This window comes from Sitophilus oryzae, unplaced genomic scaffold (assembly GCF_002938485.1).
Source record: "Sitophilus oryzae breed Bouriz unplaced genomic scaffold, Soryzae_2.0 scaffold_1351_pilon_pilon, whole genome shotgun sequence".
Taxonomy (NCBI): Eukaryota; Metazoa; Arthropoda; class Insecta; order Coleoptera; family Curculionidae; genus Sitophilus; species Sitophilus oryzae.
The window spans coordinates 455,015-469,561 of record NW_022146006.1 but is presented as its reverse complement, the minus strand read 5'-3'; the positions used below and the strand labels follow the sequence as shown (position 1 = coordinate 469,561).

General features: G+C 34.7%; 1 non-coding gene across 1 annotated transcript; it reads left to right on the top strand.

Annotated features, from left to right (window-relative positions):
* The first annotated feature begins 13,307 nt into the window (after positions 1–13,307).
* Positions 13,308–13,379, top strand: Trnae-uuc. The gene has a single exon. It is a non-coding gene; the product is annotated as a tRNA-Glu (tRNA).
* The last annotated feature ends 1,168 nt before the right edge of the window (positions 13,380–14,547 follow it).

Sequence of the window (14,547 nt, the reverse complement as noted above, 5' to 3'; positions counted from 1 at the left end):
GAAGCGCAAAACATAATTTATAGAAATTAAATCGGAACAATTTTATTTTGCCGGATATGGAAATGTGGCAACCGGCCGAGTAAAGTTTTGCAATTGGCCGCCGTTTTTACGGACAAAGGAGCCCGTTTGTGTGTGTTTTGTTTTTTGTCGAAGCCAATGTGGCTGCGAGGGTGGAAGGGAATTCACCTCTCGCGCCGCATTTAAATATTTAATTTTTTAATTGGAATATATAAATAAAAGTATTGTTCGTTACGAGCCATATTATTGTGCAATTAAAATATTCGATTTTGTTTGATTTATAAATAGGATATTGCTTGGTATAAATAAGAGTTCTATTTGTATTATTGTATTTCTTTTAAATTTCTTATTATAATTTAAAAATGATCGGAAGTGAGGAAATGAGGAAATAGAAAAGAAATTTAATTATTCCACTAAAATACATGTTAGAAGCTGAACAAATTAGGCAAAAAATAAAGCCATCTTGCCAGCTCACCAAGGGATAGAAGATAACGAAATAGCAAACGATCTGGCTAAAATATGAGAGAACACTCCGATAAACTGGAAAAGAATCGTTCTGTATCCCAAGTACAAAGCAACTTAAAGCACAACTCAAGAACATGGAAAACTCCATATGTAACCTGGAATGGGAATCTTTCACCCCCCAAAAAAATCAACCCCCCACAACCGAGAAAAATCAAAGATTTTCTGCGACTTTTCAGATCTATTGTCTTTTCAACTCTTCTGATCCTTAAGATGCATTCTCCATTCATATCCTTTTCAAAAGGTTTTGGAACTTGAAGATTAAACCCTCCACGTAGTAATTCGTCAATGGCCTATCATTGCCTAGTAAAGAACTGCACAATTGCCAGACTTTCGAACCAATATAGAATGTGCCCTGTCGGTTCTTCAGTTTGACAGACCTCGCACATAGTTTCATCCGTCAATCCCATTAGCTTTAGATGCCTATTCAGCTTGCAATGTCCTGTTAGTACAACCTCTACAGCTTTGACTTTCTGTCTTTGCTTATCAGGTCTACCACAAATTTTGGCAAATGTTCTACTAAGAACTTTTTCGCTTGTGTCTGCACTGGTGAATTTCTCCACAATTCTAAAGATTTGTTGACCACCCATCGTTTTGGAGCCATTCTCGTTACTGCTTTTGCAACGCCGCAGAAGTGTGATCCTCGTTCTCTCAAACCAAGGTTATTAAATTAAACAGGTTGTCTCGTAACTTGATATTAGCCGCAATATTGCGCGTCATCGTGTGGTACTCAGAAGTTTTCAGCTTGTTTACAAATAATTTTACATTGTTTTCCTTAGGTTTTCCGTTTATTAAGTGCATTTGAGTGCATTATAGGACAGTTTTAGTGGACATAATAATTTTTTTTAGTTTAAGTGTACTTAACGTTAATTGATGAAGTAGATATTTTTTATAAAATTATTTAACAAATTTTCCTTAGAAAAAAAGTTCCTACCTATAACAGCCTATAATGTTCAGTATTGTTTTTGCTGAGTGATATATACGTATAATAAATTATTTATTTCGACTAGGTTGCGATTACTTAACATGGTAAAAAGCTCAAACAATTTTTTTTTTTCGAATACAAATATTGCTTAAAAATGATAAGACTTTCTAGAAGAACAATAATTGAACTTGTGTAATTGTTATTATTATAAAATATTTTGATAATAGTTGTTTTAAATATTCCACTGGCTGACGTAATCGCGCCAATTATTGTGATTGGTCCAAAGTTACGAGGCAACCTGTTTAATATAATAACCTTGCCCTCAAACTCTTGTGGTCCTCATTCTCTGCAACCCAGACCACCGTTTGCTACGCTCAACCAATGTGTTTAAAGCACACACTCAATTCCATAAAAACTCATATAGGGTTCCATTTATTCACTTTGAAGCCAACTTAACTCCTGCATCAGCCGATATTTTAAATTTTAGTAATCGTTGAAACTCTTGCATTCGTTGGAAGAAGAATGGGGAAACTCTTGCATTCAAGTCCATAAAAATACTCGCTCCCAAATATTTTTATAAAAACCTCCAATTAGTGTACAATTACAACTACGCGTACAATATCAAAGGCCCAACAAACTCCATACAAACAAGTCTTTAAATAAAAAGCTTTAGTCTGGTCCAAACACGCCACGTTGCCGCGTTGTCCTAATGGCCAAAGCGACCAAACCAAGCACCGACACCCATTTACCGGGACATTATGAGCTGACGGCTCGCCAACAAAGAGTTATATTTTACGACGGTTACCGTGTCCAGCCATTTTTGCTACTGTATAATGAATTAAAGCTGACTAATGGAACTCTAACTCATACAAATGACGACGAAAAAATACGAAACGCGCTGCAGTTTTTACTGGACTCGGTGCGCGCTCTATATACGATCCGACATTTAACATTAAGATAAAACTAGATAGTGTAATACGCGGTATTGTAAAAATTGTGTGACACTGGCTAGATATATTAAATTAGTAATACGATAGAGAATTAACCTTTTCAAAAAAGTTGTTTATTACATTAAAAAAAAAGTAGATTTATTGTAGTGTATTTTTCATATCTTGACTATTGCATATCTTAAAGGTTACCTACAGTTCATACCAAATAAACCTTTAGTCATGTGATTAAGCTTGACCCGCACAGCGTTATATGCCCACTTTTATATATTTTCTTTTAATCAAAATATTTTAGGAAACAAAATCGCAATTTATGTTCATTATTAATGAATTTGTTAGATTCTCTAGTTTATTTAACATTTTCCGGAATGTAATTATAATAAGTTCAATTTATTGTCTATTCCAGAGTATAAGTGATTTTTCCTTCTTGGATAGTTGTATATTAACAATACCTTCAGGCTAGATATCAAACTTGCAAGCCTAGAAATTAATGTTATAAACACCGAGGCTATGTGCCTTCAAACTGACAACCATACGCCGCGCGTTGCTCCAACTTAACAACGAAATATTAGCAGAGGTTTTAGAATTTAGAATAAGTGGGAGGGGGGTTAATCTCTGAGACCTTAGAGATCTATTGTGTCCCCCTTTCTTGAGTTATAACTCATTATACAGTCCCAGGACTTCCTACGGAGACCCGTGTCCTTTACAGTCGAGGAGCTACGACCCAGGCCGGGTAGACGAAACGGTAGCTTGTGTCGCCTGTTGGGTTTAGAGGCTCCCGACCCTTGGAGGAGGTGGTAACTTGTTTGCCACTTGCGGAGGATGGACTCACGCAAGTGTCAGCCACCTCTCCTGTAGTTCTCTTTGGGTTTGGCCCCTTGGAACTTTTATTGTTACTGTTCCCAGTGTTGCTAGGGGGTTTCCCCACAGCTTCACCGGTGATGTTTTTATTACTATTATTACCAGATCTCATAGTGTTCCCATGAGTCGCTAGGGACAGTCGGTCCACTTCTACAGAGCCCCGCATGTAGAAGTAAGGGGTAAAATACAATGGGGTGCCCCCCGGTGCCAGGCTGTCCGTAGCCCCGCCCGGTATCGTTATATGTCTTGGTGCAATTCCCTGGCCACGACACTACAGTCAGGGACAAGACGATGAGTGAGATGCTTCTTAGACCAAGCCAAGTGGTAGGGGGATTCCCCCCAGCACCCGACCAGGAGCTTCCCCACCAACGACAAGGTCTTGCATTTCCTAGGGGAAGATCTCCTATTCTGAAAAAAAAATTCTAGCAGAGGTTTCCGAATTTCAATGTTTTGGCAGTATTATTGTCACTGAGGGAGGATTGACAAGGGATGTTGCCCATAGAATCAAAAAAGGGAATCGGTTTTTTGGGATGTTAAGGATGTTAAGTCCGGTCTGCATCAAATATTTGATGCACAACGCAGACTGGCCAAACCTCACAAGTATTTATTAATAATAATAAGTACCTGGGAAGAATACTGTCTATCGACTTACCAGACCGAATAACAAATATTGTGTGAACTTTTTGAAAATTGGTCACGTACTTCGAAGAGACAAATTAAACAGAGCACATCCACAAGGCTCTAGATGAGCATCCCATAGACCAGATTAGACGGCCAAAAAGCAGACCCAATGACTCTTAGACGTCTTTTGATCCAATTAGAAGTTTTAGGATTTTTATTTTATTTGTTATTTATTTCAATTTATTGTCTATTGCAGAGTATTTTACAGTTATTCTTCCTTGTTTCATATTTGTGTATTAACGATACTATTAAGCTAGGTGTAATTTCCGAGAGTCGGCCGATTATTCAGTTTCAGAACTGAAAACAATACATTTTTATGAAGCTTCAATCAACGATAACGATCAGTACTGCATCTGATTGAAACTTTCAAAATTTAAAATTCAAAGACAGTATCAGTACCAGAACATATATAATTTCATAAAAGACATTAAACCTAAATACTTACACTTGCCGATTTAGATATGGGCAATAAGGGATAATGCACGTCTTACTAACGGCCCAATAGTTAAAGTAATATTTGATCGCAAAGGAACGGGTAATGCGTTCCATTATCAGAAGGGTAATTGATTCTGGCGTCGGCGGCGTCGAGACGCTCCATCGACGAGGCAGACTTCGAGTCGTGTCGGCGTGCATTGGCGATCACAAGAGTATCTATTGAGAAGGCACAAAGCGAGTTGATATCGGGTGGAATTACGTGTAGTGCGCCGCAAGGGTTTTCATTATAGCTTGGAAATGTCGATTATACGATCTGGATATCAAAAAAGAGTTACATAAGGGTATGAAATTAAATGAGATATACTGGATGCTACAAATTCGGGGGTATTCGGCAAAAACGAGCATTGGTATCTCGGTAACCGTAATAGATAAGAACATGGCTAAATTGGGGCAAAGTTGCACTTTGGGATGTTCACCAATGGACACCATTGGGATGTGAACAATGTGAAATTTGTTCACCATTGGGATGTGAACAAATTCAGATCCGTCTTTTAAAAATTAAGTTGGCCTCTGTATCTCACAAATTATCAGCTAATTCGAAAATCTAAAAATACTATGAGATAGCCCTAATAAAGTGGCTAAAAAACTCAGCAACCCTTGAAATTTCTAAAACTTTTTTGATGGCACCTTGGTGAACATCCCAAGGAGGCAACTTTGTCCCAATTTAATCATCGGTAATGTTTAACCATTTAATGTTATCTATTACGGTTTCCGAGATACCAATGCTCGTACCTCGAATTTGTAGCACCCTGTATAGGCAATTATAGGAATAAATTTACTATTTGATGCAAAACCTTTTTTAGTTATATTTTATTGAATTAACTGGATATTTTAAAATATATTTCTAAAACTTTTGAACGTATGATAGAAAAAAACGGTTTTGAAGAGGGCTTGGGAATAAAAATCGATGATAATTTTGGCATGGTCAATCTCTAGACGTCATTTACTAAAAACTGATACGAAAATTGTTAACATCCTTACAGTCTTGGATCATGCTGCATATGTTTCTATCCCAATCATCAATTAAGTATCCACACCAAGTTGACTTTTCTATACACTCTAGGTTTTCCTTTATTTCTTTAAGTTCGTCAATTGTTGATGTTCATTCCATACAATTATCTCAACTCAAATCTTCCATACAGAAATGACCATTATTCTTATGAATACTTCTAAATATGCTTTACTCTGCTATTATAATCTTAAACCAACTAAAAAATATTAAACCAGAAAAATCTACCGCCGCATTCGATTAAAGCAATAGGAGATAATGCACGCCTTACTAACGACCCAAGAGATAAAGTAATATTTGATCGCGATGGAACGGGTAATGCATTCCATTATCAGAAGGGTAATTGATTCAGGCGGCGCTGCTGTGGCGTCAGGACGCTCCATCGACGATGCAGACTTAAAGTCGCGTTGTCGTGCATCGGCGATCACAAGAGTTTCTCTCGAAAGAAGGCCGAATAGGAGTTAGTATTGGATGGAGTTACCGGAGAACGCGCTACAAGAGTTTTCATTATTGCTTCGACATGTCGATTATACGATCTGGATAAGAAGGAAGGCTTGATAGGAATACGAAGGGGATTAAAGTACAGATAATTGCGGGGGATATATTGTTCATTTGATGAACAATATAACCTTATTACTTAGTTGATTTTAATTAATACTTAGGTAAATTTATTGCCAAGAAAGAATGGGCCAAGAAATTTAAATAAAATTTATTGAAGTGAAACTTATTTACGCGCGTTGGGAGTAAAAATTCAAGGTCGTTACACACGGCCTTGTATGATGCATGTGGTGCGCGAGCTAGCAAGAGGAAAAGTGATAGCGCCTGTTACCACAGCTACCCCATTCGGGGTAGATCTACCCCTTGGTAAAACAATTTAACCCCGCTATCTCGTGATAACCTACCACGATGAATAATAATGTGCCAACGCGGTTAATAAAATCACTATAATTAACTTGAAACTGTATTAATATTAATTTCATACATATTTTCATCGACAGGTTTGTAGCCTCTGAATAACGGTCTAGGTAGGTCATCTAGCTCATTTGCCAGCTCAGAATTAGAATTTAGAGTTAGTAACTCGCATTTTCATTGGAGGACACTGTCATATTTATTTCAAATCAATATTCAACGAGAATATCCGTTTAATTAAATAAAATTACTATAAATTACTAAAACTAATGAATTGTTTTTAATTGAGCTGTAATTTCTGTATTATTAATCTTGTAAATGATGGTAATAAACAATTGTGATTGATTAAAATTTTATTTTAAGATATTTTAAGATGTCGTTAAGAAACTTTTCTTAACGACATCCTTAGAATTCGAATAATGAATTGAATACATCTCTCTAAAAAAGACATCTCATCAGCGGGGGCTGACGGGAATTGGCTCTCTTAGTCACTCAGCCGCTGACTGTCCCTGAATGCGCACATTATTCGGCATTTGCATAAAAGTGTGTATTTTGGGTGGTATAGGCCATTAATTGTGGCCATGTCTCAGCAGCAAGGGTGCCACCCAGGCATATTTCCATCCATCGTCCGAAGCCAAAAATTAAATAAAAAACTATAAAAAATAGCTAAAAACAACTATTCTATATAAAAAAACTAAAATGATGTGATATACTTCCTGAGATGTTAAGCATTTCATTGTTGGTTAGGCAGATTTTTTACTAGGCTTAGGCAGATTTTTTTAGTTCGAAATGTCACCATTCCTCCCTGGGAATTAATTGCCCCATCAATAAATAATACACTCATCAAACTAGACAAAAAAAGCACCCCTCCATCTTTAATAAAAGCGTCATTTTACGGTATTATTCAAAATCTATCTCCAGATAATATAATATACACGGACGGTTCCAAATTCTCCCAGGCAGCAGGATGCGCCGTATTACATAACAATATGTCTTATAAATATCGCTTACTTCCTACCACCAGCATCCTTTCTGCCAAACTTTTTGCTATTAAGGAACCACTAAGAATAATCTCCAACCTACCTCCTTCCAAATGGATGATATGTTTAGATTCACTAAATGCATTACAATGCCTAAACGAATTATCACCAAAACATTCTCAAGCCGTTAAATCGTTCGACTTGCATCACTCTTCAATATCTAAAGGTTCAACCGTGGATCTAGTATGGATTCTTAGTCATGTGGGTAAAATAGATAATGAATATGCTGATAAGATTTCTAAGACTGCGGCAAATGATGGAGATTTTATACCACTTGCATTTTCTATCACTGTACTTAAATTTCTACATATGTCCACAATAAAAAGTGGTATCCAGGCAGAGTGGGAAGTGACCGGAAATTCAAATAAGCTATATGAATGTAAACCTCAATTCTTTCAAATTTCTGTAGCTCGGTCACTGTCCAGAAGTGAGGAAGTCATTTGGAATCGGCTCAGGTTGGGTCACTGCCATTTCACCCATTCTTTCCTTTTAAAAGGCGACCCCCCGCCTAACTGCTCTGTGGCAACCAATTAACAGTGTACCACCTCCTAATAGTACCCTAATAACCTATAGTAACTAATAATACCCTCTTTTTCTTCTTTTTACTAGGCGAAAACATACTAACAAGCTGGTTTCCTCTTGGATTCAAATCTTCTTGGTGTAAAAAAAATATCTTTTTCATTTTGTAGATTTCTGTTTCAGAGGCGAAAAAACAAAATTTTTTCAATAATCTATTTATATTGTTCTGAAATCTGAATGCTTTTTTGTGTACGATAAATTGTAATTATAAAAGACAACTATTAACAGATATAGTCAGAGTCATCTGTAAAAAAAGAAAAGGATCACAAGACAAAACGTATATCCACACTAAGCGCAAACATTTTATCCACCTCCAACTAGTACAAAATCCAGCAGATCTCATAAATATTACAGATGAAATATTCTTTTAAACGACGCATTAAGCCCCCATGTTTGACCCAAACACGCTCCATAACTATCCGGACAGTGACAAAGGTCGCTCATTACACTCCGCTCCCGAACTCATATCTGTTTTAGGATCTTGGTCCCATTGTATATCCAGATAAACGTGACAAATATCTTCGGAAGTTAATTCCGGGCTCCAAAAAGGACCTCCACGAACAATAGAAATGCGTTTGTCTTAATAGTTGGCTATTTACTATCGCCATTGTTTGGTTTCCGTGGAGAATTGCCGTGATTTTCCCTCGAATCAAAATGGAAACATAACCGAATATGGTTTAAGGTCGGTTTAATTTAGTTAATTCTCTAACCCAGAATATTTAAATTCAGTTAGCAGTTAATTGTTTTACAGTTTCAGTTATTCATTTTCATTCCGTAAGACTTTAAATAATTTAATATACAGTGATCGCCAGAAAGTTTGGACCAAATTTGTCTTTTATTAATTTTAAATTATAAAAAATAAATATATTTAATCAATTCATCTTATCTAATCGAAAAAATATATATGTGTTCTAAGTGACAACCTATATAGATATTGGAAAATTTAAATGTTCTAAAATTAGAACTCTCAAGATGTCTAAAGATCGAAAAGTGAAAACGTATTTAAAAGTCGTATATATGTGTGCTTTTGAATTTTCAAAAGGATACAAGAACAAAAAATCGGAAAACTAAAAAGAGTAGTAGTCGCGGTGATTATCTTCCCCCCTTCCAACTATTTACAATCTAGCTTTATTCTGAAAAGATATATTTCTCAAAAATAAAACCTCAGCACTTTTACAGTGTCTTCAAAATATACTTACAACTTTATTCCGAAATGTTTGGTTAAATCTTGCTTAACTTTACATATGGATTATCCCTTTAATTTCTATCACTTTTCCACACTTAATCTCCTACTACAACACACACCTGTACTAGAACCGCCTGCGTCTTTCAAGATATCGCGTTAGTTGTCTCTGGCGGAAAAATTCCCTTAACAGTAACAATAGCGCGTACAAGTCGACTCATCCAACTGTGTCTTAGTGGCATTAGGTTACGTTTTTAGAACTAAATTATTTCCTTAATTCCACCGAAACAAATGGATTTACAGAGCGAGACTTGTCTCTAAGTTTATACCTATACATATATATGTAGGTAATTCTAAAAATAAGACGGGGTTGTATTGAATAATAAAGGATAATTTTGGATATATTTGATAGTACAGGATCCGGCTGCAGGATTATTACTCCCATCATATTTTTAATCAAAACCTGATATTTGCGTATATTTACGAATAGAAGAATGTACGTTTAACAGGGTGCCAATCAAAAAGTTGTTGCAAATATGTTTAATTAATAATAATAATAAGTTTCAATCATAAGAGGAAAACTATGCGAAACACCAGAATTGAATCTAGATGAGAAAACAATTATCTCCTCAATATCGACTGAGCCGTATAAATATCTTGGAATGCTACAAACACACAAAATAGAACATGGAATTATTAAAAACCGCCAATCGACCGCCTTCCGACTGCGACTTACCTCCCTTCTAAAGACAGGTTTGAATTCTAAGAACCACTTTAAAGCAAGAAACACTTATGCCCTACCGATTCTTACATATTCTTTTGTAATAGTCAAATGGACCCATATAGACTTGGAATCCCTAAATCGCCTGGTACGAACAACCTTAACCAAATTTAGAAATCACCACCCAAGAAGCGCTACGGAACGGGTGACCCTCCCTCGAAATCTTGGAGGTAGAGGTTTACTGGATGTTGTTAATGTCTGTCGGGAGCAAATAAAGAGCCTCAGAGAATACTTTTATACCGCCAAGAACAGCAACCTTTACGTCACGGTGTCTTCAGCTGATGTCAAATACAGCCCCTGAACCTCAGTAGTAAACAATATGATGCTTTTTCCAACTCCTACATCAATCACTAATAAAATAGCTACTTGGGGAGCCAAGGAGTTACAGGACGGTACCCAAATGAGCTAGATCAACATCACATTGAAAAGGCGGCATCATTGCACTGGTTAACATCAAGCTATCTTATACCCAGAAACCGAGGGATTCATAGTGGCTATGCAAGACCAAGGGTTATTCAACACGCAACTACCGGAAACTCATCCTAAGGGAGAATATATCAGACAAGTGCCGTAGATGATTCTGGAAGTAAAACATAGAACACATTTTTTCAGGGTGCAGTAATCTTGCGAGTACAAAGTATCTGGAAAGACACAACAGAGTCGCATCAATCATCTACTTGGAGATCCTCAAACAATTCAACATTGGCCGAGAAATCCAAGAGCCCTACTACAAATATCATCCACCACCCGTAGTCGAAAATAATAAAGTTTCAAAATATACTGGGATAAAACAATCTTAACAAATAAAACCGTTAGAAGTAACAGACCGGACATCACGCTTATAAATAAAATTAACAGTTTTACTAATTGATATTTCTATTCCTAACAACAACAATATACAAAGCAAGTTTACAGAAAAAATAACAAAGTATCAAGACTTGAAAATAGAAATAAAAATATATGACAAATGGAATCGGTCAGGTAGTCCCTTGATTGTCTCAGCCATTGGAATTATCCCGGTAATCTGAAAAAGAACAATTAAAAGTAATTGGAATACCTGGAAAATATACTGCCTATTGCAGAAATCTGTGCTGCTTGATGCTGCTAACATTTTTCGTTCCTTTCTAGGTGATTAACAATAGCACCTTATCTTGTCCCCATGGACCGATAAGACAGCTTTAAACCTGTTCTGAGCAGTGAAAAAAAAATTGATTTTAGAAACGACATTAAATTCATAAAATGTTTTGATCATTTATATGTCAAATTATAGTTGTAGTTGACATCAATTAAACTTTTAGTTAGTAAACGAGGGCGCGATTTTTAAATTCATTGTTGCCAACCATGGACATATTCCAGGCACAGTGGATCGACGCAATGCAATTTGCTGGACATTCCGCAAATATGCAAAATTTCTAACTTAAGACATTTTTTTGAATAAATGTGTTCTAAAATCTTCAAATTTGTTAAAAATAGTCATAACTTTATTATAGAGATAAATTACTGAATAGTGCAGGGGTGTTTTTCCAGAATATATATTTTATTTGAATTTCCGTATTAAATTGACTATTACAAATTAAACTGCATAATTTCATACTTATTCCAAAACTTAATGAACTTTTTATCATAAATATTTTTATTCTATATGAATTATTACCTTGCGATTTGTCCAGTTCTTTAATACCAACATGTATTCAATAACAATAATTCCTTAATTATTGTATAGTGTATCACAAAAAAATAAATTTTAAACAAAATTTTCCATAGCCATCTTCGCTGCAAGCGGCTGCAATAAAACTTTGTATTCAAAAGTTTAGCATAAAATAGAGAAGTCGTACCCACCAACAAATAATCGGGACTCGGTGGGACTTTTTGATAATTACGAAAGAAAGATGCAAACTATAATAAATTTCGCTGAAAAATGTATATTTTCACGGAGAAGAGAGTTGAATAAACGCCCAAGTGTTTCAAAATTTCTTTAAAATTATTCGTTAAAATATGGGCTAAAACTTTTGTATGGGGCACATGAATTAAGTCATTTATTTAATTCATAATTTGCTCTATAAACTTCCCACATATTAAATATCTTTAACAAGAAACGCATATATTGTATACCATAATATATAGCTTTAGGTGAAATTTCCAATAAAATTCGATTTTTGTTGATTAAATTATGGCCTTCTAAATATGTATTTGAAGAAATTTCTATTAAAAGTTTAAATACGATTTTAAGTGTTATGTCCAGCATCAAACATACGAGCGCCGGGCTGACTAACTGGAATTTAAAATTCGCGCTTGGGATTCACTGTGTGGTAGCTCTGCTGAAAAAATGTCAAGTTGCCGAATATATTTATTTATTTCCTGATATTTTCATTGGTTTTGACACTTTAGTTTTGTATTACGAGTTTGGTTTAAATTAATAGTGTTGTGATACTTTAACCTTAAAAATGTTTATTAGCAGATCTTGCAGTCGAACATTGTTCTTTTTAGAACCTCTTTTAGTGCGAAGTATACAAGATAGCTTAGATTTTGAACGGGAGGCCATTTATGTCACTTAAGTGCTGTTAAGAGTTTTGCTGATGTAAATAATAACTGGTTATATATTTATAATTTATTTGTTTTTGGTTCCTAAAATATTTTGATTAAAAGAAAATATATAAAAGTGGGCAACGCTGTGCCGGTCAAGCTTAATCATGTGACTAAAAGTTTATTTGGTATGAACTGTATATTTATTGTGCGCATAATGTTATAAGTGCTTATCAAAAAGTTGCCGCAAATAAAGTTTGCCACGGTATTTATTTTTATGCATTTTTTCCAATTTGAGAGGCTGAGTCTTTCTCATTTAAAGTAATTTTATTGATATTATAAATCATGTCTCTTTGAAAATATGGACGCCTTCTTTAGTAAAAAAGTACCCCAAAAGTTCATTTTATTTCACAGCTAAAATATATTTCCAGTCGTTTTTCGCATATCGTCAGTCGAAATCTTGAATGAAAATGTCAATTATAGCAACCTATTTATAATTTTCTGTGTATTGAAAGACTTTATCAAAATTAAAAATTTTTGAGAAACGAAAAAAAAAATTGGTGTAAAATTTCCAAAATTATAAGTGGAATTATGCATTGATCTCATATCAATAAACGCGACAATAAAATTACCTATATTATCGTCAGTATTTATCGGTATTTGTAATATGGTACTTTTAATTACATATTTTTGCATATCTAATCGGAAAGGAATCGTTAAAAAAGATATCAAATTAATTTATTTTTGATTGGATATAGGTAGCAGACGGTCGTGTATAAATAGAAAATATTTATCTACGGTTGAAATAATGTCTGAGAAGGATGTTCTCAACGATCTGATATGGTCTAGTGGTTTGGATACCTGGCTTTCACCCAGGAGGCTCGGGTTCGATTCCCGGTATCGGAATAACTTTTTATTTAGAAGATTTTTTCAAAAATTCTAAATATAATTTTTATGTCATTTTGTTACTAAACAAAAAAACTAATTTTATTCTAGGCCTAAAAGCACTTTTTACACATTCACAAAATAAAGCTTAAAAGTTAGTTGAAAAACAGACAATAGGTAAGTGTCAAATTCAAATTATAATTTTATTGTTGTTCGATATAGGGTGGTGACAATTTCGATGCTCAACATTGCCATCTCAGAAACTACGAGAGATACGAGTTCGGTTAAATGGGACAAAAGTTGCGTAATTAGAAGTCTGACAAAGACCTATGAAGAAAACCCCGGTATCTTGATTAGTTTTGATTTATGCAAAAAAAAATTGAAAAATAATACGTTTATTTTAAATGACAATTTCTTTAGAACTACTGTATACGAGCCCTAACAACTATATGTTGGAACAAGGTCATATTTAGGAATTATTGCCCTGGTTTTTCAAAATGACTGAAAAATATATGTTTAATTTTTAAATATAAACATAGCCATTACAAACCTAAAAACAACTTGACAATATTTTTATGAATTTGTAAATCAATCCATATTTACAGTAGCGGATTTTGTTCATAAAAAGGACAAATTTGCTGACAACTAAATGTTGGGACAAGTATTTTTAAATAATTAATATCATCATAGGCGGATTTGCTATAAACGTCACAAATGTTGCAAACTGTTTACATCAGTGTTGATAGCCTGTAAGTGACTCGATACTTTGAGTAGTGAGATTTACTGTAAGTAATTTTAATTTTTTAATTTTCAATTTTGTTAATTGAATTCAAAGTAATGGTCCGTGGAAAAGCTACAAATCAAAAAAACTACGCGCGAAATTATCATTCGTCAATACAGTACGGGAAAACGATTCGAAAAATTTCTGATGATTTAAGTATTCCAAAACCACGGACTTTAATATAATAAAAAATACGGCGAATCTGCCAATGTAGACGTTAGAGGTAAAAGTTCGGGAAGGCCAAAATTGTATCTCAGAGATTTACGAAATTTAGTAAAAATTTGCAATTCTGCGAGAAGAAGTACTCTTCGCGAAGTAACAATTAAATGTATACTGTAACTGGTTTAAATATATCAAGAGAATGTTGCCGAAAATATATCCATAAATGCGGTCTGGGGTTTTACAAGG